The sequence below is a fragment of the Macrotis lagotis genome, chromosome X, assembly GCF_037893015.1.
Source record: "Macrotis lagotis isolate mMagLag1 chromosome X, bilby.v1.9.chrom.fasta, whole genome shotgun sequence".
NCBI lineage: Eukaryota > Metazoa > Chordata > Mammalia > Peramelemorphia > Peramelidae > Macrotis > Macrotis lagotis.
The window spans coordinates 354637379-354664404 of record NC_133666.1 but is presented as its reverse complement, the minus strand read 5'-3'; the positions used below and the strand labels follow the sequence as shown (position 1 = coordinate 354664404).

General features: G+C 34.6%; 1 long non-coding RNA gene and 1 pseudogene across 4 annotated transcripts in view; both read left to right on the top strand.

Annotated features, from left to right (window-relative positions):
• LOC141502105 (uncharacterized) overlaps window positions 1-27026 on the top strand; it is an 86956-nt gene that overhangs the window by 25449 nt on the left and 34481 nt on the right. The window lies entirely within an intron of this gene.
• LOC141503476 (sialomucin core protein 24-like) lies at window positions 405-25838 on the top strand (annotated as a pseudogene).

The window sequence follows — 27026 nt, the reverse complement described above, 5'->3', positions numbered from 1 at the left end:
AAACCTCTTTGTGTTATCCAAGTAGAAGGAATTGCTTTCCTGGGCTTGATTGATACTGGGACAGATCATACTGTGTTCCCCTGTACAGAACTGGCCACAAGCTTGGCCTAAACAAGCCACCTATACTAACCGCTTAGGCATTGGAGGCCAACAAGAAACAAATTTCTTGTCAACCCTTGAAATGGAGAAAAGAAGATAAAGCAGGGACTGTCACTCCTTTCATAGTTGAAGGACTCTCTACAATATTATGGGGAAGAGATATATTGCATCAATTAGGGGCAAAAATTAGCACAAATATTTTGATTGAGGCTGCTGTTGAGTTGGGAAGTGAAGTCTCCAAGGTAGTGCCACAGGGGAATGGAGCTTCTTCCTCAGCTGCACTCTGTCACCTGAGCACCAGTGCCATGAATGGGATGCGGGGGACCTGCTGACCACTCCTTTTGGCCGCCACTGCCTGACTGGCCACGCTACGCTTGCTAAGCACGACCCAAACCCTTAAATATACGGCCAACTTCAGAGACTCCTTATCCATGCTGCTGACCCTGATGTCCACTCTAGCGCCCACAACGAATTCCACTCCTGAAGCCACAATGAATTCCACTCTCCAGCCCACAATCAAGCACACATGACCCTTGTTCTGGCACCAGAAAGCTGTGTACACACTAACTGCACTTCCTGTGTGGAGAGCAAAAATGTCCCATGCTATTGGACAAATTGTAATGGTGCTGGCTACTGTTCAGAAAATGCAACAACTCCAAATTGTACTGTTGTTAACAACTCAAGTCATTGTTTAGTGGAACCTGCTACCAATCCATCTCCAACTAATTCTATAGCTAAACCTTCACCTTCAGTCTCAACCATCCCAGCTGTCACCACAGTTGTCACAACAGGTGTACCAAACACTGTGATTCCCACTCCTTCTATGAGAAAATCTTTTTTTGATGGAGCTAGTTTCATTGAAGTAATTGTTCTCATGAAAACCTTTGGGTGGAACTCTTTTTCTCTCTTATTCTGTCAAATGTTCTCTTGCATTCTCTGTCACCCCCCACCCTCTGCATTGGGAGGGGGGAAGGAGAAGGGAAATCTTCCTTTTTAGAACTTTGAAACTCAAACCTATGTCTCAGAAGGTATGCATGCTTTGCTGCAGGAAGGGTAAGACACCGCCCCCCCCCAAACCAAACCTGTTTTAGAAATAAAGGGAGCCCCATGCTTTCTTCCTGGTTTGGGGAGGGGGGTTGGGCAATGACCATGTTTTTCTTAGGCTATTGAATGGGAAGCTTCATGGTCAATCAGTTAAGAAAAAAGGGGAAGAAGACTTTTTTTCCTGGGACTGGGAAATACAGATTTCATCTTTTGAATGAAGCCTATGCTTATAGCTAATATCTCTGTAATAGAGTAGATAACTTTGAATTTTGTGAAGTTGTTTAAGAATTCATTCAATTTTTTGATTGGCTATTTCAAGATTTTCATGAATGTATATGAGGTTCCTCAAGAAACTCTGATTGATTCTAAAAGTTATTTTTCTTGACCAGTCAAACATCAATATAACATTTTACATCCCTCCACTGGCCTGGAGAGGCAGAAAAATGTTTCTATATTCTGAGATCTGGTACTTGCCATGGTATCAATCTCAGCTTGGTAAATGTGATGCAAGAGAGTTGTTTCTGTGTTTGTGTGTCAGTGTCTAAACTCCTGAAAGTGTGTGTGTGTGTGTGTGTGTGTAAATCAGATCTGAAATAGTTACAGTTAGCTTTTTGAATTTTCTTAATTTGAAAGGTCTTTTGTTTGCAAAAGAAAAAGGTTTGTCTCGTCTATCATCACACATTTATGGAAGGGAATATATTTATCAGTTACGTGATATTCTTTTCTAACTGCAAAGAAATTTTATTAATAGTGTTTGGTTCTCTTGTGAATATGTAAGCTATTTGAATACGGTAATGTTAAAGCCTGGAATTAACTTGTCATTGTTTTGAAGGGGTGGTAAGGGAAATATCACAAATAATGACCCCTTTTGCAATAAATCTGTGGATTCATGCATAATATGATGATGGAAATATTATTTTGTAAAATTTAATAATGCATGTTAATTGACTTGGATGCTTAGTTGATTTTACTATTGTTTGACATTTGTTTATACTATTTTTGAACTTTTGTTTACAACTTATGTGGCATCCTTACGTAATTGAATTAAGGAACTTCACTGCAAAAAAAAAGGGGGGGATTGTAAGGGACTATTGTGTTTGTGGGAGTACTGGCCTGAAGAAAGAAGCCTTTATCACCTGGTGTCCTCGAGCACCAGAACATTGTTTTACTGGTTAATTGGAGAGTGTTATGGGAGTGGGAATGTACCAGGGACTGGGGAGGATATTTAAGCACTTGTATTTGGTTTAATAAACAGAGAATTTCCATCTTTGCCACTCAACTCTTCAACGTTCGTCTGAGAACTTGACTACAATCTGACTGAATCAAGTCATAGTTTGTGAATAAAGGATAAGCTAGCTGGGTGGAACACAACATGCCAGTTCTTCTATGTGGGAGTCAGGTAGCTTAGTGGATAGAGAATCAACCTGGGAGTCAGTAAGATTTATCCTCCCCTTCAAATCTGACCTTGGACACTTTCTAGCTGTCTACTTTAAATCCTTTTTGTCTCATTTTCCTCTTCTGTGATACTCTAGTTCCTCTTCCAACAAAACTCCAACTGGGATCATGAAGAGTCAGACATGACTGAAATGACAAACAACAACATGATGCCAAATGCTGGGTTAAGCTTTGAGGATACAAAGAAAATTAAAAAAAATCCCTGCTCTTATGGAATTTAGTGTCTAAAGAGCTGTCAGAACATCAGAATTTCTAGGATAAATAATGAGAAAAAAAATTAAAGGAAGAGCAGGAATATAAGGAAGAATAGAATATGATAATGACTAGAATCCAACTTATTCTCCAAATTGAGCATAACGAGATGGAAAGATCTACTGGTAAAAGAATTAATGATTTTCATAGGCTCCTTTGAAGAAAACTAAGTTGAATAGCCTTTGAAATGCAAATACAAAGTAGAGAATCATCTTAGGAAAGGTTAAGCATGACTGAATAGCTTAAAAGATTTAAATTTTTGTCTTTGTTATCCTTGTCCAACACATAGTAGGCAGTTTAACAAATGTTTATTAAATTGAATTAAAAGAAAGATATAGTCTGTTCTGGGGTGTTAAAAAAAGAAAAATAAAAAAGAAGGATAAGGGAAGGAAAGGATTTTGTATTTCTTAAAATTAAGATGCACTGTTGGGAAGTCATTAAAATAAATAGTTCAGTTAGGGAGCAAAGAGGATTCAGGAAATAAACTTATCTTGGCTGAGCAAGGAAAAGTGGAAAGAGACTAAAATTGAGAAAGTATGATACAGAGAACTAGATTGACTAAGAAGGAAGACGTTATAGAATTAAGGAGAGGGTCACCTTAAGCAAAATAAAATATAATTAAAAAGTAGATTTCTTAAAATGATTGGTCTTGGGGGTGGGGCTAAAACTCAGGATTTGATTTGGATCAGGAAAGGAGAAGTAAGGGAGGAAATAAGAATCAGTTTATTCAAAGCAAAACAAACTGCAGTTATTTAGTACTGGTTTTTCTCTTTCTATTCCTCTAGTTCCCTTTCTTTCTCTATTTCCCTTTCTTTCTTGATCTTTCCTTTTTTATAACCAGGAGATAGTGTTGTGGATAAGAAATAGGGTCTCCAATAGAGATCAATGGTTAGTGAATGAATTCAGATGAGCCCTAGGATTTTAAACTGCTCAGGATTTATGACAGATTGCTGCAAAGTAGACAGATTAAAACTTTTTCTACTCCGGGAGGAAGCAACAGGCACTTTGAGGACAAAAGTGAATAACATAAGGCTAGGCAAGTTTGCTCAGGAGATAGAGACAGACAGAGAGAGATAAGGAAAGAGAGAAAGCAAAACAGGGAAAGCTAACTGGGGCAGGGAGGGTAGCAACCCACAGGGGTGTTTAGGCCAGATTTTATAGTCTTTTTTATCTGGGCCATGGGGGCAAGGGGGAAATCCCCTCCCCCATGTGACCAAAACTAGGTTGAAGGTTGGAAACTGAGGGTTGGGAATGAGGAGACACGGTACAAATTTTGCATTTAACAATGAAACAATAGGAGTCACTTTAAATCTCAGGAGCAGATAGAATGCTACACTGACAAATTTTGACAGCATAAAAGATTATAAAATTTGTTCCTAATTACAAATTTCCAATATTCATAATTCTTTGCATCAATAGGTTTACAATAATAATTGCAAACAATGTAATTATGAATGTTTGTAGAATTACTTTGTCCATATAATAGGTAAGGGTTGCAAGGAGGATTAAAAGTGAAGATCACCTATGAGATTCACACAATAAATATCTTTTGAACAAAAATAGTTCATATGGAATTAAAGTATGTACAAAATTTATTAGCTGAATGCATAAGAGTTATAATGCCTGTCATTTAATTTAAGCAATAGTAAAAATAAATCACCCAAGATAGTGGAACAATATCGATTCTAAATAAGTCTACACTGAATAGAAAGGCAGCTAAATACTTCCCAAGGAACCTTGCCTAGTCTTTTGTTATTCACCCTGTCCAAAAGTGCTTGTTGCTTCTCAGGGAGGAGAAAACTTTTAACCAGTTTACTTTGTAATAATTTGTAGAAAATCTTGAGCTATTTTTAAAATCCCAGGCAGCATGCAAATTCCTTTGTTTTCTCTCTTTAATTGGTGACCCCAAATCCCATCTACAACAGCTCTAGTAGAGAAAGAAAATGCCCAAACTTCAAAGAAAAGGAAAAAAAGTAAAGAGAGAAAGAGACTTTCTCTTCCAGGTGCCCTTACTTAAATTCATTTCCACAGTGGACTGGCCAATGGTGGCTCTTGGGGAGTGGTTTAGCACCTGGCTCCAGGTAATCTCCAATAAGCAAGCCGCAGGGGATTGTTCTCCAAGGAGTGGCCAAGACAGTACTCATTGTGCACTGGTGATGATCTATTCACTAGTCTTTCCTGTCCAAAAGGATATGACTTTTAAATCCAACATAAGTTAGTTACTGTGTTCTGCATCAAGCTCATACTTCTTATTTGTATTAGTGCAAAAATATTAAATTAGGTATTAGCAAAGAGGCTACAAACACTTATTTACATTTAGAATGCATATATGATTAAATATTAGGAAAACTATTAAAATAATTACATCGATTCTCCAAAAATTAAAAATCACATGCTTATGGCAATAAAATCAGAACAACTTTGGGATAAAAGTAGTAATCATCTGCATTACCAAGCTCTTAAAAAAAGCTAAGTAATATTGCATAAGTGTGCCAGAAACTGCTCTGTTGGAAACAAAAAACTATTTACATTAAATAAGAAACTTTTTTCAGACCTGAATTTGCCACATATACAGCATGGTGCAATACATACTGTGATAAGGGGTAGGCAAAAACAGCTTCCAGCATTCAATGCCACAAAGTAGTACAGTTTGCCACATGAGAGTAAAGCAAAGGGTGAACAGGAGGAAATAAGAGGGAGAGAAGGAACTTTTGTTGTTTCATTTCTGGCTTAAGGATCTTTCCTTAAATATGTTCTATAAAAGGACCTTTCCTTAAATATGTTCTATAACATCTATCAAAATAAAAAAAAGTCATTTTTATAAAGAAATATTTGAATTTCTTAATAAGATCAGGAAGAAAGTAAAATATCTACTGCTTCCAATATTATTTTTACAATGCTATAAATGTCATCTATAATAATAATGTTTAAAAAAAGGAAAAGTTGATGTCAATCAGTTAGTAAACATTTATTAAGTGTCTATTATAAGGTTGGCACTGTGGTAAGGTCTGAGAATACAAATAGAGTAAAAAGATAATGCCTTCCCTCTAGGTATTTACATTCTAATGAAGAGCACACCAAAGGAACCTGAAAAGAATGGGGGAAAGATAAAAGTATTCTGCCCAGGGCTATGATCAAGTCCATTGTGCAGACTGAAGAAGAATGTGACATGGATGACTTGGGTGCTATTGATAAATGGAGGTCTTATAAGGAAACTTCCAATGAGAGGAAGAAGCCACAGGGGTGAAAAATACTTTTAAGGGTGAATTCTAGGGTCAGAGGGAGGCTTTTCAGAATGAAGAGCTGGAGCATGGTAACCTCCACCTCTTAACTTTCCTGGTTTCCTACAAGATTTTTTTTTACAAGGATAAAAGCTTTTTTTTAAAAACTCTTGAGATTTAACAAAAATTAGTCAAGAGAATTATTTCAGTAAAATAATAAGATACTAAATAAAATATAAAAATTAGAAACACTTTTTAATATTAGTAAGAAAATCTGGCTCTCTAACTATGCTTATCATTGTTCTTTCTCTTTTGCATGATTTCTGTGTTCTCCATTCATCCATAGATCAGAATCTAGTTGAACTGAATCAATGATTATCTGAATTCTCCTTCAGCTGTACATCCACTCATCTTCAGAAAAGAAGGTTCTGAAGACCATAGCATGGCTATTCCAGATATAAAATTATATTATCTTCACTACTTACAAGAAAAGGGATCCAAGTATAAAAGTGTTCTAAGACTCTATTTTCCATATTCTTTCTTGGATGGAGGTCTCAGAATCACTGATGATCATATAATGCAATTTACCAAGTTAGTTGAGTAGAGGGGAGTTAGACTCAATGTAGGAATGATAATTTTTTTTAACTCTGACCTTTTCCTAACTTTAGTAGATAGAAACCTATTTTTTGTTATTTTTTGAGACATATTTATATTTTGTCTACAACTATAGCTGTTTTTCACAGAAGTGGTAAACACAGGACAAGGAAAAAACCCTATGATAAAGATTTTTGTTTCTGGAGGGAAGCATTATATTTGCATTTCATAATAACTTTGTCGAAACCTTTTAATTACATAACAGTAACATTTTCAGGTCTTTGGGTTTCTCATTTATACCTTTCAATATGTCTCTTGATAGATGTCAGATGGGTTCTTTAAATAATCATTTCCCTTAAAATCTTCATTTGTTTGATCTCATGAAGAAATAATTCTGCCTTTGTCTCTATTATATTCTTAGATCTGTCAGTTGATCCCCCAAACCCAGGAATGTCATTATCTTACCAGGACAAGAAATCTTGGTTGAGATCCTGTCTGTCATTCTGGGCTTAGGAGCATAGAATATGAGAATCAATGAGTACCTTAGGGGTTATCCAGTCCTACTTCTTCATTTTCCACATGAGGAATCAGTCCCAGAGAGAAAATCAGTGACTTGCCAAAAGTCATTTAGTTGTGGGGGGAGGGGCAGTCAGGAATAGAAGTGTTGTTTCCCTGGTTCTAGTCCAGGGCCCTTTTTACTATATTATGTCCCCTCTAGGGAGTAGGGTTAAGGGAATCTCAAATTTCAACTAAATTGAATTTTATTAAGAAGGCTATGGTTTTAGTTTTGTAATACTGCAAGTATTTAGTACAACGATCATTCAGTTCAATAAAAATGTAAATATTTGGTGGCATGAGACAAAGTCAGAAAGTTGACCAAATGTTTTCCTTCTCAACCAATTGTTTTAGTTTTATAAATAAAAGACTTTATACAGATAATTAGTCAAATTCCAAGAAAAATGGGTTGTCTTATGAGCTAGGTTCCCTCTCATTGGAGGTCTTCAAACTAAGGCTGGATAATCCCTTGTTCAGCATTTTGTTGAGGTGATTTTTTTTCCTCAGGAAGCTGTTCTTAGAGGGCTGTTTGTTCAATAGAGAAATCAAAGGTCTCATAATATTGCTTTGTTTTATCTTGCTTTGGACTCAGAGCTCAGATTCCACTAGGAAGTGATAAGCATTTATTGAGTATCTACTATGTTTCAGGCAGAAATGTTTTACAAATGTTATCTCATTTTATCCTTGGAAATAGGTAATCTTATCATCTTCATTTTACAGTTGAGAAAATTGAGTTAGACAGAGATCAAATGGCTTGCCCCCACAACTAGGAAGTATCTAAAAGTAATCTGAACTCTGGTCTTCCTGATTCCAACATCCTCTCCATCCACTGAACCAACTAGCTGCCTTAGAGAAGAAAGAAACATACTTCCAATGTTATAAGGGATAAGGTCTTGTTTTTGTTTTTGTTTTTGCAAGGCAATGGGGTTAAGTGGCTTGCCCAAGACCACACAGCTAGGTAATTATTAAGTGTCTGAGGTCAGATTTGAAATCAGGTATTCCTGACCCCAGGGCCAGTGCTCTATCCACTGTGCCACCTAGCTGCCCCAAAGGTCTTATTTTTTAATAGAGCTATGTATAAATATGCTCATATGAGTGAATATACATATATAATCAATAGCAAATAATATCAATTCATTTATACTTCTCAAGGAATGTAAAAGTGCTAGCAGTTATAAGATTCTTAGATATAAAACTATAACCTAGTACACTTAATAAAAAGGAGTTATACATCTCCAGAAAAGATATTTTGGGAATCATTTCATCAATTAAAGTTTTATTGACTCTGTCATCCTTTTTTAAGACTAAATATCCCACAATCACAGACAAAGAATTTTAGGGAAGAAAGGGATTGTAATGGTCCACTACTCCATCCTTACCCCTGTGCCTTTCAACATTTTTATCAATAATTTGGATTAAGGGGAAAAATAACAAAGTTAATAAATTTATAAAAGATCTATTGTTGAGGGGGATAACTATCACGTTGGATGACAGGATTCAAATAGAGCTATATAGGCTTAAATATTGGGAATTAATTGGGATGAACATAAAGTTATATGCTTAGGTTAAAATAAGTCAATTACCCATATAAAATGGAGGAGCCATGACTAAACAACAGTTTTTATGGAAAAAAATTGAAAAGCCTAAAGGCTTGCTGATTCTGTGCATCAACAGTCTGATATAATAATCAAAATTGCAAATGTAATCTTCATATATGAGTGTAGTATCTTAACCAAGGGAGGTAATAGTCTCAAGGTATTTGTTTAGATAACATCTGAACCCATGATCAATACTGGATACTACATTTTAGGAAGGGTATTGACCAACTGGGGCTCGTTCATAGAAAAGTGGACAGGATGTTGAAGAGAGCTAGATACCATGACATATGATAATCAGAGCTCTCCCAAAATAGACAGCCTCAGAAGATTCTATGTCCTTACCAATGGAAATCTTTAAATAGTGACCGGAAAGTTGGGGATGTTGTAGAGAACAGGTTTTTTGGTTTGTATATTTGTGTATTATTTGTTGTTCCAGAAATAGATTAGACTTTTCAGAAGAAGAAATCAAAGTTAGCTATAGTTGCATAAAAATGCTCTGAATCATTATAGATTAGAGAAATGCAAATTAAAATACCTGAGTTATCATCTCACACCTATCAGAAATGACAGATGCTGAAGGGATGGGGGAAAATAAGTACATTACTGAACTGCTGGTAGAATAGTGAACTGATCCAACCATTCTGGAGAACAATTTGGAATCATGCCCAAAGCTATAAAACTGTGCATACCCTTTAATCCAGCAAAACAACTATTAAATCTATATCCCAAAAAGATGAAAAGGAAAAAGACATTTTTAATTATAGAAACACCTTTATAATTATAGAAAGACCTTTATAATTATAACAACTATTTTTGTAGTGGCAAAAATTGAATAGGGAGGGAATGTTCATCAATTGGGGAATGGCCAAACAAGCTGTGAGGTATGATTGTGATGGATGGAGTACTATTGTGCTATAAAAAATGATAAGGAGTGAGGGTGGTTTCAGAAAAACATAACGACCTATATGAAATGATGCAAAGTTAAGTGAGAAGAACTAGGAAATCATTATGCACAGTAAATGCAATATTGTAATGATAATCAACTTTGAAAGATTTCGCTGCCCTTATCTACACAATGTCCCAAGATAATTCCAAAGGACTCATGATGCAAAAATGTTATCCATCTCCAGAGAGAAAACTGAATATACTCTGATTGCAAATTAAAGTATAATTTTCTTGCTTTTTTGGGAAAATATAGTTAATATAGCAATATGTTTTGTGTGATTTCACATATATAATTGATATATTGTTTGCCTTCTCAATGGGGGTGGGGTGGGAATAGGAGTGAGGGAGAGAATCTGGAACTTAAAATTTAAAATTAAAAGAATGTTAAAAAAAGGAATAACTATTTTTTAAAAATCATTTAGGAAAGGAAAAGGGTTCTTCCACTCAAGTCAAATAAACTAAATACAACAGAAAAAGGAAATGTATTATGCTGGATGATAAGTTCTGAGTTCCTCTCCAATTCTGACATTGATTCTTCAAATATATTTTTATCTATATCCATATGCTATACATGATTTAACTGTTTCTCAATGACTCAGGATCATCTTATTGTTCTATTAGACCCCCTATGCAGTTTGTTAGTATTTATGCTGCCTGCTTTGAGCAATAAGGAAGGCTATTGTCACATAGGTTAAGATCTAGTCAAGGAGTTTGGAATAATTCAAAGTGCAAAGTTCAAGTCAGCTACAAAGGGGTACTCTACTAAAGCTTTTCCATCTCTGTCTTGACTCAGCTGCATTCTCAATTTTTCAATGAGATACACTTTTCCTCCTGATCCTTGAAGGGTACTCCCAGGTAGAACTGTTGCTCCATGTTTCATCCTTTAATGGCTGTCAGGTAAATTTTACTTTCACTTTTTGGCCTCAACTTTAGGCTGTTGCCAGTGCTATAGCCTTCAACATTCTGTTCAAGTGTATAAAAATTTTAAATATTGCAATGATTATGTAATCTACCTTTTCTTCTTGCAAAAGTATGCATGCTTTCTCAATTTCTTTCCCTTCTGTATATATGCACACAACATATGACTTACTGTAGTTGTAATATATAAATATAAGTAAAACACAGTCTTCTACTGTTATTAGTGTAAGTATAACTGTTCTTCAGTGCTGAGAAAATACTTACTCTTACAGTTCATAGAAAGTGGGAGAGTATAGGCTCAGATTACCAATTACCATTTTTCATTGTTCCTAACTCTATTATACACCAATATATTAGTTCTTATTTTCTATGGTCTGGTAAGCCAGGGACAATGAAGCATTTTAGAAATGTAACCAGAAAGTAAGAGTAAATAGGCTAAGAGTAAGGATATCAGGAACTTTTCTTTGAATAATATGAATACATATTGCTAAATCCATAGATTTTCTTAAATTCCAGTACCTTAATCTTTTTTTTTTTGAAGCAATTAGGTTAAGATGATTTCCCCAGAATTCCACAGCTAGTAAGTTTCTGAGGCAGATTTAAATTCAGGTCCAGTGCTCTATCCACTATGGAATTTGTTGCCTCATAGTGCCCTAACCTTTAAATTTATAAGGACTAAGTTCAATTTTGAGGTCTTCTTAGAAAATCTTTAGCTCATTTTGCAACTACCTAAAGTTTTTAAGGGAAATTTCAGAATGTAGTTTCATATATATTGTGTTTAAGTTTCTATAGATGTGAGAAAAATAGTCTCAAATTCTTGTTCTCAAGGAATTAATGTGTTCCAGGCAAAGAATATCCTTTATTTCACAACTTAGAATGTAGAAAATATGAGGAGCTTACAACAAACCTACCTAAAACAATTCCATGAACAAGATCCCACAAAAGGAATCATTTTGAAATGTATGATTATGATGCAGACTGTGAGCAATAACCTGCACTTGGTTCACTTGCAGCAATCTTTTGGGGGTAAAGTTGGTATAAAGTGTGAAAATATCTCTCAAGTGATCTCAGGAACAAACATATCTAGCACTTCTTCCTGGCCCAATTCCCTTCCTCAATTCAAAGGCAATCTAGGCAATTTGAATAGAATTAACTAAGAAAATGTCTAAATTGCAAAATCTCTCTATTTAAATCACTTTGAGCTCCCTCTTACTTTACAAGAAGGGAAATTTTTTTCCTATAATTTTTTATTATAACATTTGTCTCAAACTCTTAACATTAGACTTATGAACCCATTGATGCTGCAGCTCATATAATTAGGAATAGCAATAATATGAAAATAGCCTGATGATTACTCAGTCCATGAAGAGACAGGTTATGATGTATTTGTTTTGTTGCATTCTGTCACCACATAGCACAGGCTAATGCTTGCCTGGTGTTGATGTGTCAGGGAGCTTCACTGATATGGGAGGAATTAAGGCTATTTAAGGCCAAGAGACTCCCAGAGCAGCCAGACCATCTCCAATAGTCCTATTTCCTATAAATCAGATCCTGCTTTGGAACAATTCTGGTAAAAGCAAGAAATGAAAGATGCTGTAAGCACCATACCCCTCACTTTAATAGACATAATTGTATAACTCACATTTCCAATCATTTGGTGGTTGGTGTGGTCCTCTTCAAAACCAAAGGACAAGCAGTATGAGAACAGTTAAATATTTAAACAATGTGTCAACTGTGAGGAAGATAAGGTTCAAAGTCACCTTTGTGCTTTATAAAAAAGGGGGGAGGGACAGCTAGGTAGCTCTGAATCCAGTACTGGAGTCAGAAGGATTTGAGTTCAAATGTGACTTCAAAGACATTATACTAGCTGTGTGACCCTGGGCAAGTCACTTCACCCCAATTGCCTTGCCCCCCAAAAAAAATCAAGGAGAAAGGTTCTGACAAGAATCACTTTCATCATTGTTTCAAGTATTGACTCCTTCAAAACTCTGAAATCACAGTCTACTTATTCAATTCTCCCCAGAAATATTTTTTCTTAGATTATTATAGTGATTATCTCAGGATACTATTTAAAGTCACTCAGTTCATCTCTTTAATTCCCTTAAAAATTTCTTCTCACAAACTTTTCTCCAAATGTAGTTTGGAATTCCATTCACTCATTTCTCCTAAAATGAACTTCTTTATGACTTCTTGTTCAGCCTTCTTAAGAAGTTTTCATCAAGGTTAGATTATACCTTCCCTGAGTTTGAATGACAAAAAGGAGAAGGATTAGAAACTAGCAGGGCAGCAGAAGTAGATACAATGGGGACATATTGGGCTGTAATTAGTCAAGGGTAGTGGAGGTTGGTTGGAGGCAGAGCCTATGACTGGCTACCACAAAGAAGTTGAGAAATTACCTATCTTATCACCCTCTGAGATGTTAATTACATAATCTTTAGGGTTAAGTTTGGCCCTCTTGTGGTTAGAACATACCACTCCCTTCTCTCCAGTGTCCTGACTTCTACTTTGGTAGACTTTAGTGACATATGTTACAGTAAAATAAAGACACAGAGTTACAATCAGAAAACAACTAATTTAGCAAGACATGCAATGGTAATAAATAAATCAAGTCCAAGTTCTCACCACAAGGATTTTGAACCTTGGTTTCTACAATTATACAACTTAAGGGAGCTGCATTGATAGGAAGCATCAGGATCTTTGGATTTGGGAGCGGGAAGTAATCTTGTGCTTCTTGAAACCAGGTGACTTATAAAAAGTTGAAACTTAACCTTTCAAAATGGCAGATAAGGGCAAAATGGAGTTACTAATGCAATTTTTATATATTGCATTATTTTTCCTAGTTACATGTAAAAGTGATTTTAACATTTATTTCTTTCAAATTTTGAGTTCCAAATTCTCTCTCTCCCTTCCTTCCTGCCCTCATTGAGAAAGTAAGCAATTTGACATAGGTTAGACATGTGTAGTCATGCAAAAAAATTTCATGTCAGTCATTCTGTGAAAGAAAAGTCAGACCAAAAAAACCCTCAAGAAAAATAAAGAAAAAGTACCTTTGATCTGAATTCAGAATGTAACAGTTCTTTATCTTGTGGTAGATACTACTTTTCATCATACGTCCTGCAGAATTGTCTTGGAATAGCTAAGTTATTTATGGTGTGTCATCATACAGTATTGCTGTATGTATGTATGTAAAATGTTCTCCTGGTTCTGCTCATTTCACTTTGCTTCAGTTCATGTAAGTCTTTCATGTTTTTCTGAGAGCATCTTGCTCATCATTTCTATTTTTCAATACTTGTTTTATTCATTATGTAATAACATCTAGCACTTACATAGTACTTTAAAATTTACAAAATGTTGGGACTTCTGGCCGAGATGGCAGAGAGAAGACCTGCACTGTGCTAAGGTCTCCTGGTCTTCTGTCATATATAATATGAAACAAACCTCTTAATAGAAATTCGATTGACAAAACCCAGAAAAAGAATCTAGGAGAAGAACAATTATGTTCGCGGATTGAGGGTAAGCCAAGAGCAGAGAGCAGAGAGCCAGCAGGGTGGGATGAGAGATGGACTAACCTAAGATCAGCTGCTGGAGGCTTTGACTGTGTAAGCCACAGTCCAGGAGTCAACAAGGCAGAAGAGGCTTTGGCTGTGGGAACAGCAGTCTGGGGAACTCTGGTAGGACTGGAGGGAGATTTCCGACTGGACAATCATCCTCTAGGCTCAACTAGTCTGGAGGACCATAGACTCCACACTTTCATTTCAGCAGAGTTCTCTTCCCAGAACAAATACAGTAAGAGACCCTCCCCCCTGCCCCCCTAGGCTCAGATGTGAGCAGCAGAGCTCACCTCAATTGAATAGGGAAATTAACATTCTTGCCCCAGGGCCCAGTCCACGTTGTTCAAGGATAAAAGTATCCAGCAGCACCACCCTCTCCCTCCAGGCCTAGGGAGAGGGCTTCAAATCAAGGTCATAGAGACTCCAGAGAAAGAAACCAGCACCCCCTACTGGCCATCTCACTTGGAGTTACTAAGCCCAGGGAGCAATAGCCTCTAGAGAATCTCAACACCAAACTTCTGTGAACCAGCCCCTCCCCCAATACAAGATTTTAGGAAAATGAAGAAAGGCCAGCGAAAAGGGGGGTCCATAGAAACTACCTGGAAGGTAAAGACCCTAACTCAGAGAGATCTTTAACTTCTGAGGAGAATATGATTTGGTCTCCAGCCCAGAAAGACTCCCTTGAAGAAATCAGGAAGAGTTTAAAAATCAATTGGAAAATTTGGGAAAAGAAACTCAAGAGAAGGTTAACACCTTGCACCAAGAAAAAAAAATCCTTGGAAAATGCAATTAGACAAATGCAAAAGGAAATAATTCTCTCAAAACTTCAACTGGACAAATGGAAAACTCTTTCAAAAATAGAAATGACCAACCGGAAAAAGGAGTTGCAAAATGTAAATGGAGAAAATTCTTCTTTAAAAAAGGAATGGAGGGTGGCTAGGTGGCACAGTGGATAGAACATAGGCCCTGGAGTCAGGAGTACCTGAGTTCAAATCTGGCCTCAGACACTTAATAATTACCTAGCTGTGTGACCTTGGGCAAGTCACTTTAACCCCATTGCCTTGAAAAAACCTAAAAATAGAAAAAAAAAGAAAAAAGGAATGGAGTTTGTGGAAACTAATGATTTCATGAAACAACAAGAATCTGTTAAATAAAACCAAAAAATTGAAAAAATAGAAGAAAATGTAAAATGCTTCATCGGCAAAACCACTGATCTAGAGAACAGATCTAGGAGAGTAAACTTAAGAATCACTGGGACTCCCTGGAAATATTGAAGAGAAAGAAAAGCTAGATTAGGATTTAGTGATGGAAAATTGCCCTGATATCATGGAACCAGAGGGCAAAATAGTTATTGAAAGAATATATCAATCCCCTTCAGAAAGGGATCCCAAAATGAAAACACCAAGGGATATTGTGACCAAATTCCAGAACTATCAGACAAAAGAGAAAAATCCTGCAAGCAACCAGAAAGAAGCAATTTAGATACCATGGAACCACAGTACGGATTACACAGGACCTGGCTGCATCAACATTAAGGGACCGGAAGGGCCTGGAATGCAATATTCTGAAGTGCAAGGTAGCTTGGAATGCAGCCAAGAATTCACTATCTGGAAAAACTGAGCCTTCTCTTCCAGGGGAAAAGATAGACATTTAATGAAATAGGAGACTTCAAACTTTTCCTGAGCTTTCCAGAGCTAAATAGAAAATTTGGACTTCAAACAGGAGACTCAAGAGACAGATGAAAAAGTTTTTTTTTAAAAAAAGAGGGGGTAAAGAAAAAAAAACTGCTATCCAAGAAGATAAAACTGGCTATATCCTCACCTGGGAGAAAGACTCTCATAACTCTCAAGAATTGAATCTCTATTAGAGAGATAATACTTATCCAGAAATAATGGACACTCATGAATTAATCATGACTCTGATAGAATGATTTAAAAGCAATACCTCCTAAAAAGGGGGGATAGTAAAGAGACAGGAGGATGAAAGAGATTGAATGAAGTAAATCACAATACATAAAGAGGTACAAAGGACCTATTGCAATAGAGGGGAAAAAAGGAGGAGGTGAGAACTGCCTGAATCTTACTCTCATCAGATTTGGCTTAAAGTTAACATACACAACTCAGTTAAGTTAAGAAACTTATCCTAGCTTTCAAGTATTAAAAGGGGAAGGGGGAAGGGGGGAGGGAAAGGGAAACTAACAGGAGGAAGGGAAGGAAGAAGGGACAAAGGGAAAGGGGAAAGAAAGGGAAGGGGGTTGGATGTAAGGGGCAAACTGATGGTGGTGGTATTTAGAAACAAAATACTGGGGAATATGGATAAAGCAAAAAAAAGGAAAATGCAAACAGAAGGAAGATAGCATGGAGGTTAATAAAGAGTTAGTAATTATAACTTTGAATGTGAATGGGATGAATTCTCCCATAAAATGTAAGTGAGTAGCAGAATGGATTAAAAACCAGAATGCTACAATATACTGTTTACAAGAAACTCATTTGAAGCAGAAAGATACATACAGAGTAAGGTAAAAGATCAGAGCAAAATATATTATGTTTCAGCTAAAGTGAAAAAAGCAGGGGTAGCAATCCTTATCTCAGACAAAGCAGTTGCAAAAATAGATATCACTAAAAGAGATAAGGAAGGAAACTATATCCTCCTAAAAGGTACCATAGACAATGAAGCAACTTCAATACTAAATATGTATACACTAAGAGGTATAGCATCCAAATTCTTAGAGAAATTGAATGAGTTGCAGGAAGACATAGACAGCAAACTTCTCCTGGTGGGAAACCTCAACCACCTGCTCTCAGATTTAGATAAATCTAACCATAAAATAAACAAGAAGGAAGTTAAGGAGGTAAATAGATTGTTAGAAATTGAGGCATGATAAACCTTTGGAGAAAATTGAATGGGGATAGAAAGGAATATATTTTTTTACCTATAGTACATGGCACTTACACAAAAATTCACCATGAAGCAGGGCATAAAAACCTAATAATCAATGCAGAAATGCAGAAATAGTGAATACATCCTTTTCAGATCATAATGCAATAAAATCACATGCAATAATAGGCCGGGGAAAGATAGACCTAAAACTAATTGGAAACTACATAACCTCATTTTAAAGAATGAGTGGATCAAACAACAAATTATAGAAAAAATTAATTATTTCATCCTAGATAATGACAATAGTGAAACAACATACCAAAACTTATGGGACACAGCCAAGACAGTTGTCAAGGGATATATTATATTTTTAAAAGTTTACATGAATAAATTAGAGAAAGAGGAAATCAATGAAATAACCATGCAGCTAAAAAAAAATTAGAGAAAGAACAAATTAAAAACCCTTAATTAAATAACCCAATTAATATCAAATCAGAAATTCTAAAAATTAAAGGGGAAGTTAATAAAATCAAAAGCAAGAAAACTATTGAACTAATAAGTAAAAGCAAGAGTTGGTTTTATGAAAAAAACACTAGAATTGTTGAACCTCTGGCTAATTTGATTAAAAAAAGAAAGAAGAAAACCAAATTGCTAGCATCATAAATGTAAAAGGTGAACTCACCACCAATGAGGTAGAAATTAAAGTAATGATTCAGAATTATTTTGCACAGCTGATATGCCAATAAATTTGATAATCTAAGTGAAGTGGATGAATATTTGCAAAAAATATAAGTTACCCAGTTTAAATGAAGAGGAAATTAAATATTTAAATAACCCTATCTCAGAAAAAAGAAATTCAACAAGCCATTATTGAACTCCCTAAGGAAAAATCTTCAGGACCAGATGGATTCACAAGTGAATTCTGTCAAACATTTAAGAAGCAATTGGTTCCAATTCTGTTTGGAAAAATAGGTGAAGATGGAACTCTGCCTAACTTTTTCTATGGCACCAAGATAGTGCTGTTACCTAAATTAGGAAGAGTCAAAACAGAGAAAGAAAATTATATATCTATCTCCCTGATGAATATAGATGCAGAAATAATAAATAAAATCTTAGCAAAATAATTACAGCAAGCTATCACTAGGATAATACACTATGACCAAATGTAATTTTTCCCAGGAATGCAAGGTTGGTTCAATATTAAGAAAACTGTTAGTATAATTAATTATATCAATAAAAAAACCTATCAGAAGTTATATGATTATATCAATAGATGCTGAAAAAGCCTTTGACAAAATACAGCACCCATTCCCACTAAAAACACCAGAGAGCACAGGAATAAATGGATTGTTCTTTAGAATAATAAACAGCATCTATCTGAAAGCATCAACAAGCATTATATGCAATGGGGATAAGCTAGAGACATTCCCAATAAGATTAGAAGTGAAACAAGAATTCACATTATCACCACTACTATTCTATATTGTATTAGAAATGTTAGCTTCAGCAATAAGAGAAGGAAAAGAAATTGAAGGAATTAGAATTGGGAAGGAAGAGACAAGCCTCTCATTCTTTGCAGATGACCTGTTGGTATACTTAGAGAATCCCAAAAAATCATCTAAAAACTACTAGAAACAATTGGAAACTTTAGCAAAGTTGCAGGATATAAAATAAACCCCCATAAATCCTCAACATTTCTATATATGACCAACAAGATACAACAGAAAGAGCTAAAAAGAGAAATCCCATTCAAAGCAACTTCAGACTGGGAGTCTACCTGCCAAGGCAGACTCATAAACTTTATGAAAACATTTACAAAATGCTTCTCACACAAGTAAAATCAGATTTATATAACTGGGAAAATAGTTGCTTATGGATAAGCCAAGTTAATATAATAAAAATGATAATTCTACTTAAGCTTCTTATTTAGTACCCTACCAATCAAAATTCCAAAAAATTACTTTAATGATTTAGAAAAAATTTAAGTAAATTCATATGGAGAAATAAAAATTCAGAATTTCCAGGGATTTAGTGAAAAAAGTACAAAACAAGGTGGTCTATCCCTACCAGATCTAAAATTATATTATAAAGCATCAGTTATCAAAACTGTCTGGTATTGGATAAGAAATAGCATGGTGGATCAGTTGAATATATTAAGTGCAAAAGAGATAGCAGGAAATGATTATCAGACCTGCTGTTTGATAAACCCAAAGAGTCCAGCTTCTGGATAAAAAAAACTCTCTCTTTGATAAAAACTGTTTGGAAAATTGGAAGTTGGTGTAGCAGAAACTTGGATTAGACCAATACCTCACACTCTATACCAAGATAAGATCAAAATGGATTCAGAATTTAGACATTAAAGACAATATTATAAGCAAACTAGGAGATCAAGAAATAGTTTACCTGTCAGATATATGGAAAGAGTAGCAGTTTATGATGAAGGAAGAGATGGAGAATATCATTAAAAACAAACTAGTTAATTTTGATTACATTAAATTAAAAATCTTTCAACTTACACCTCTGCTTTCAGTTTATGTATACTACTTTTAGGAGTCATCAATATAATTTCCCTTGTAGGAATATAAACAATTTAACCTTATCAAATCCCTTATGACCTCTCTTTTCTATTTATCTTTTTATGTTTCTTTTTCATCTTGTAGTTGAAAGTCAATTTCTTTTCAACTCTGATCTTTTCATCAAGAATGCTTGAAAGTACTCTATTTCATTTTCCATTTATTCCCTTGAATGATTATACTAATTTTTCTAGGTTATTCTTGATTGTAGCTATTTTTCCAGTTCTATTGTTTTACTAGCATGATATTTCACATTTTCTTCTATTTTTTCATTCTTTTGATTTTCTTTGATTTTTTTTATTTCTCATAAAGTCTTTTGTTTCTATTTGCTTGATTCTAAAGGATTTTAAAGGATTATTCTTTGAGGAGATTTTTGCACCTCCTTTTCCATTTGTCCAACTCTACTTTTTAAGGAACTTTTCAGTGAATTTCTGCATATCTTTTCCCATTTGACCATTATTATTTTTGAGACATTCTTCTCTGTCCTACATTTTTGTGCTTTACCATTTGACCTATTCTGTTTTTAAGGTTTTATTTTTTTCACTAATTTTTGTCAAGCTGTTGACTCCTTTTTTGATATTTTCTTGCATCACTCTTGTTTCTCCTACCACTTTACCCCCCTCTATCCCTCTTGATTTTTAAAATCCCTTTTGATCCCTGCCATAACTTGAGACCATTTTCTGACCTATTTCTTAAATTTTAACTCTATAGTAAAGTGGAACTTTGCTTCCCAAGTAGAAGGGGTATTGTCCCAAGCTTCAGAGTTTTTTGTGCAGATGTGAACCTGCAAATTCCTAAATCTTCCAATGTGGTTTGATCCAGGGAGAGGTGTGTTTATTACTCTTTGGTACTGTGTCCTGGTTTGTGAGTGACCACAAGTACTCTTTTCAGTCCTGGAAATATGACCAAAGTCCTTGTTCCTCTGTGGGTACAAGTTTTGCTGTTCTGGTGTTCCTTCTTACATTGGGACTAAGACCCAGGACTATGACCTAGATCTAAATATAGGCAATGCAGTGAAGTCTTGCCCTTGCTACCAGCAAAGGAACCCTTGTAAATCTCCTAATTCATTGTCTGAATAATGCTATTGTTGTCATTGATTCTATCACCCCAAAGCCTATTCCTGATTTGCTGAAATCTGGTCTGCAATGGTATACCATTGCCTGCACTGGATCCAACTCTTCTCTCATCCTGCAAAAACAAACCTTTCCTGCGAACCTTCTAAAGTATCTTGGACTGGAAAATTATTTCACTTGTAATTTTGTGGGTTTTGCCATTCTAGCATTTGTTTAGAGTTATTTTAATGTATTTGTATGAGTTTGGGGGAGAATTCAGGTGAGTCTCTGTCTTTAGCCTACCTTCCTTAGCCTTCCTAATGCTATTTTAATGTAACAAATGGACCAAATGATCTTTAAGACTCTTTCCCAGGAGTCTATTATTCTAGACTCTATTCTTTACTTCAATTTCTGTATCAACAACCAGTCAAAATTGTAGGTTTTAGTACTTATACTCTTAAAAAATTATCTCCTTAAAATTATATTTTAACATGTTTAAAGTTAGATGATGATTTTTTTGTCATTGTTTTGCATAATTTGTTATTTGAATAATATGAGCTATTTAGTTAACTGTCACAACAAAGTTGGTTTTTTTATTTAGTTTTCAAACCCATCTCAATGTTGATTGCTTTTGATTATGGTAAAAGAATTTCCCTGGTATGTAACACCTCTTAGGTCACTAGGACAAAGCTAGAGTTATTTAAAGATATGAACTCAAGCACTGAAAAAGTTTGGGGTTTTATTAGTGAAAAATGATATCATGTTCTAAAACATTTGACCCTGGAGGTCAGAATAATTGAAAACATGTTTTCTCTCTCTAAAAATTCTCTTCAAGAAACTCAGTAAATCTATTTCTGACAATAGCAATCAGCATATTATGTTTCCAAACATGAGACTTGTATAGTTTTAAGGTCACTATCTGGTGAATATCTGTGTAATGAGATGATTTGAGGTTTTCCTAGTCTCCCCCCATTGCCACTAAAAATGCTAACCTCTTTTCATTATCAGGAATTAATTTATTTGTTTGTTTTACAGCAAACTGAAGCTTTTTTCTGCCTGAATTTTAGGAACTATTGCCTCTGTTCTTTACATTATTTTGCATGACAATTATAAATTGTCTATAATCTCAAGAGAATTCACATTTTCAAATGTCTCAAATGTCTTTAGAAAGGCATAGATATGTGCAGAAAGGCTGAATTTTCAAAACTCATGTCAACTGCATAGATAATTTCACAACCACTTTGTCTTGACACTCGAATTTTCCAAAATGGTATAAATAGAAGGGACCTTTGAGGTCATTGTGCCAAATGGTTTGGCACTGGGTTTCATATCTTGCAGGAGGAGAAGTAGTAAATGTCAATAAACAACAGACAAAAAATTCCCCAAACAAACCTTTAATCCTCTGTGACAAGATTACTAATTGGGTGCTAGTTAACAAAACTAAAGGTTGCATTTAATAATAAATACTGACCCATGGTTCATTCCCTTGTTTCTCTACTATTTCAGAGAACAATCAATTAATCAACTATCAGATATTATTTACTGAGTCAGCAACTCTCAAGGCTCTGAGGAGTTAGCCAAAGAATCTCTGCTTTCAAGGAGCTTCCATTATTTCAAGGGAGATAACATGTACCTTAAGAAATATATACAGAATAAATACAAAATGACTACAAATAGTTAGAAAATAGTTGTTGAGGGGCAACTAGGTGGTGTAGTGGATAGAACACCTGCCCTGAAGTCAGGAGGACCCAAGTTCGAATGAGGCCTCAGACATTTAATAATTACCTAGCAGTATGACCTTGGGCAAGTCGCTCTAACCCCATTGCCTTAAAGAAACACAATAAATAAATAAATATATTTTTTTTAAAGAAAACAATTGTTGAACCATTCTGGAGTATTGCTCTTTGGAACTATGCCCAAAGAGTAATAAAACTGATGATTCCCTTTGACCCAGCAATACCAACATTAGGTCTATATCCAGAAGAAATCATAAAAAAATTGGAAAAGTCCCACATGTTCCAAAATATTCATAGCTATTCTTTTTGTAGTGGCAAAGAATTGGAAATTGAGGGTATATCCATCATTTAGGGAATGACTACAAAAGTTATGGTATATGAATGTTATTTATACTATTGTTCTATAAGAAACCATGAGTGGTCAGACTCTAGGGAAGCATGGAATAAATTACAGGATTTGATGCTGAGCAAAGGGAGCAGAACCAAGAGAACATTCTACACATTAGCAACAATACTGTGAGTTGATCAACCTTGATGGATGCAGCTCCTCTCAGTAGTTCAGAGAGCTAGGAGAGCCCTACTCACTGACCATAGCCAATGCTATCCCCAGAGGAAAAAAAAACAAAACAAACCCCCCCCCCCCAAACTCCTTCAGAATCTAATGAACACTACATTCACTTTTTTTTTGCAAGGCAATGTGGCTAAGTGATTTGGCCAAGGTCACACAGCTAGGTAATTATTAAGCACCTGAGGTCAAATTTGAACTCAGGTCCTCCTGATTCTAGGACTGATGCTCTATCTACTGCACCACCTAGCTGGCCATTGTTCTATAACATCTAATGGTCTTTTTTTTTTTCTAAAAATGTAGCTCACACCAATATTCATGCCTTCTTATCTTTTTGAAACTTGTCCTAGACATCTCATAAATACTACAATGCAAATTCACTTTTGGAGTTTACCCTAGGTCTCTTAATATTATTTGAAATATGATATAGTAGACTAAAAAATTATCAAAGTAATGGTCCTGCCTTTCCTCTCTTAAAAAACCCAAATAAATGAAATATCTAAGTACTAAAATTGTAGCAAAAGAAAAAGAAACAAATTGGGAAATATGTTAAGACAAAAAATAATAACCAAGGGGTGAGTGAATAATCTGTTTCTGGAATGAGCTGCCTTTGACTAACTGAAGATTCTTCCATTTTGAGTTTTAATTTAATTAATGAGGGGAGATTTTTGAACTACCCTCTTAGTAGAGATAAAGAATAAGTATCTCTGTGTAGGGGAGGTAGTGATTTAGGAGTGAGCAGTACAGAACTGATCTGACATGATATATTATGAAGTAATAAATATAAAATCTAGTACTTTTTTAAAAAGTAGATTATTGAAATAAAGGAGATAAACATAAATCACAGTATAAACAAAAAACCCCGCAGTCTGATATTTAATAAACCTAACAAAAACTTCTGGACATCCATTTTTCCAAACTTTATTTAGGAATGCTTTTGGAGCTAAGTGGTGGACTGGATAGAGCACTGACCCTGAAGTCAGAAGAAATAACTCCCCTTTTTTAAAAACAAAGTATTATCAAGTCACTCCTATCTTTAATAAATCAGTTCACACAAAAAATTCTCTTGATTGTGTATTATTCAACTAAAATGAAGAATACATTTTACAACAGTACAAAATACAACACAATGTTAAAGATAATGAATTTTGTTGTATATGAAACTTAAATATAAGAGGTCACATAAAAATAATAAAGCAAAATAGTTTAGAACATTTTAGAAAAATAACTTGGGAGAAAATTCTTAGTCGAACAAGTAAAAATGGAAATCATAAAAGATGAAATTGATTACTTTAGTGTTTTGCATGAAAATTATCTATGTAGATGGAATAAAATAAAAAACTATGGAATGGGAAAAATCTTTGCTTCAAATATCTCTGACAAATGTAAGCTATTCAAAAACATATGCAGAATGGCTCATATTTATAAGACCAAATGTCATAATCTAAGAGATAGTGAAAGAATGTGAACAATTTTCAAACCATATAACCACAACCATATAAAAATTATCCAAATAGCTAATAATTAGAAAAAAGACATGTTTTAACAATTCTGGTTTCATCTCCTATCTCTCAAAGTGGCAAATTTGTCAACAGATGAAAATAGTGAACAATAGAGATGCTGTATAAAGTTTGAAACATTAATAAACTGTTGAAAAAAGCTATGTTATAAACCAAACTTTATGGGAAAGCAACCTGGAATTATGAAGGAAAAATTTGCTGGGTTTTTACTTTTTGTCCAATAATTAATCACTCTACAGGGCATATATTGCAAGGAAGTCAAAGACAAAATGAAAAGTTCTAAATATTCCCAATATTCATAGTAAAAAAAATTTTGTGGTAGAAAAAAAAAGAGAGAAAAAAGAAAAAGAAAGGAAAAAATAAAGTGAAGTGGGTACCTATCTATTGAAAAGGGTTGTATGATTGTGATGTATAAATGTAATAGAATATTATTATACCCAAATAGTGAATACTGGAAATTAATGTATGATGGGAAGACTTGTATAAACAAATGCAGAATGAAGTAAGCAGAATCAGAAGAATGAAGTATACAATGATTCTTAAAAATGCAAATAAATTCAAGTCAAACTTTCTTTGTTACAATGACTAGTTTCAGTCCCAGAGAACAAATGATGAAACAGACCTCCCTTATTTAAAAAAAAAAGGTGGGTTAACCCAGGTACAAAATGTTGCATGTATTGTTAGATTCAGTCACTATATTTCTTGTTATAAATAAGGGTTCTATGATAGCACCAAGAGTATATGGAGAAATGAATATAATATAAAATTAGAAAATATAGGTAATACTTTGTTACTTGGTTTTAAGAATATTCTTTTTTTTATCATTCATTCTTGTTGAATAATTGGACCACATCTTTTCCTGATCATCTCTCAGAAAATATGCTTGATAATATTTTTCTTAACTACAAAGATCACTGTTCTAATATGTATATAACCCTTTAAGGTTCAGAAAGTACTTTAATATAATTTGAATATATATATATATATATAATCAAATAAATAAACAAATGTGTGTACCTATGTGTATGTATATGTATGTATAACTTGATCTATATATTCACAACAACCCAGTGAGGTAGGTGTTATTTTATTCCTATTTTTATAAATGAGGAAATTGTTATTCAGTGCGACTAGATGACTAGCCATACATCACAAAAATTTTAAATGTCCGATGTAAGATCTGAACCCAGATCTTCTTGACTTTAAAGTCATTATCTTATCCATTATTCCAAGTTACTAATTTATGTTCACTTTTTTCTTTCAGTTTTGGCATTGCATGATTCATCATAAAACTATTGCTAAAAATTTGAATTAAAAGGCAATTCAGTCTGCTCTCCAACTCAGAGTTTATTTGCATTGCCTTTTCAAGATATTTTTATTAATGAGAATAAATGCAAACTGTAATTTAGAAATAGCCATTTTTCTTCTACTTGTCTCTTTTGTTTAAAAATTTTATTTTTAGTTAAAGTAATGGGGTTAAATGACTTGCCCAAGGTTGCACTGCTAGGTAATTATTAAGTCCCTGAGGCCAAATTTGAACTCAGGTTCTCCTGACTCCAGGGCTGGTGCTCTATCTACTATGTCACCTAGCTATCCCCTCTACTTATCACTTGCTTGTATTTTGTCAGACTAAAATATTTTGAGTGATTGGGGATCTCTCACTCAAAAAGTTCGAAGGCTTGGTAAAATTCAGACAATGTCTTCCATCAAAAGAAGAATCTTAAGGATATCATTATCTTTTGATAATTCCATGTTATGAAGCTTTGTTTATTCAATCATCCCAATATGTAGTTAATAGCTGGCACCATTTAGCTATGTGTATGGTAGAGTTGGAATAGAAGTTGTATTAGAATATTTCTTCCAACTTCTCTTGAGTATAACCTATATAATAGACCTACAACTAGGTCAGTGATCGAGGGAGTGGGAACTGTATCCTATACAGAGGGACATGAACAAGATTGTGCTATTGTAGAACTCTAAGAAACTTGTTTTAGTTTCTAAAACAGAAGTAATTGTTCATTTGAGAAGAGTTGCCCCATGGATGCTGGAGAAAGAAGAAACCCCAAGTATTTAATCATGGGGACTAGGACAAAAACTTTGGAGTCATCTCCAAAGCAGGTTATTTCTTTCTTTTTTCGTAGTTTAAAATTTTTTGTTTATTTATTTTATATTATTACAAAAATCTTGTTGTGAGAGTGAACATAAACCCCTCTCCTCCAAAAAAAGATGAGAAAACTCAAGAATAGTGAGAAAGAAGAAAATATACTTCAGTCTGTTTTCAGATTCCAAAGACTCTGTCTCTGGAATGAGTTACCTTCTTTATCATGAGTCCACCAAAGAAGTTGCTTCAATATTTTTCCCCCCAGTTAATATTACTAACTGTATTTCCCTCCATTCTATTCCTTCCCATTCGAATTTCTTCTTTCACCCTGTCCCTGTTCAAAAGTGTGTTGTATCTGAGTGTCCTC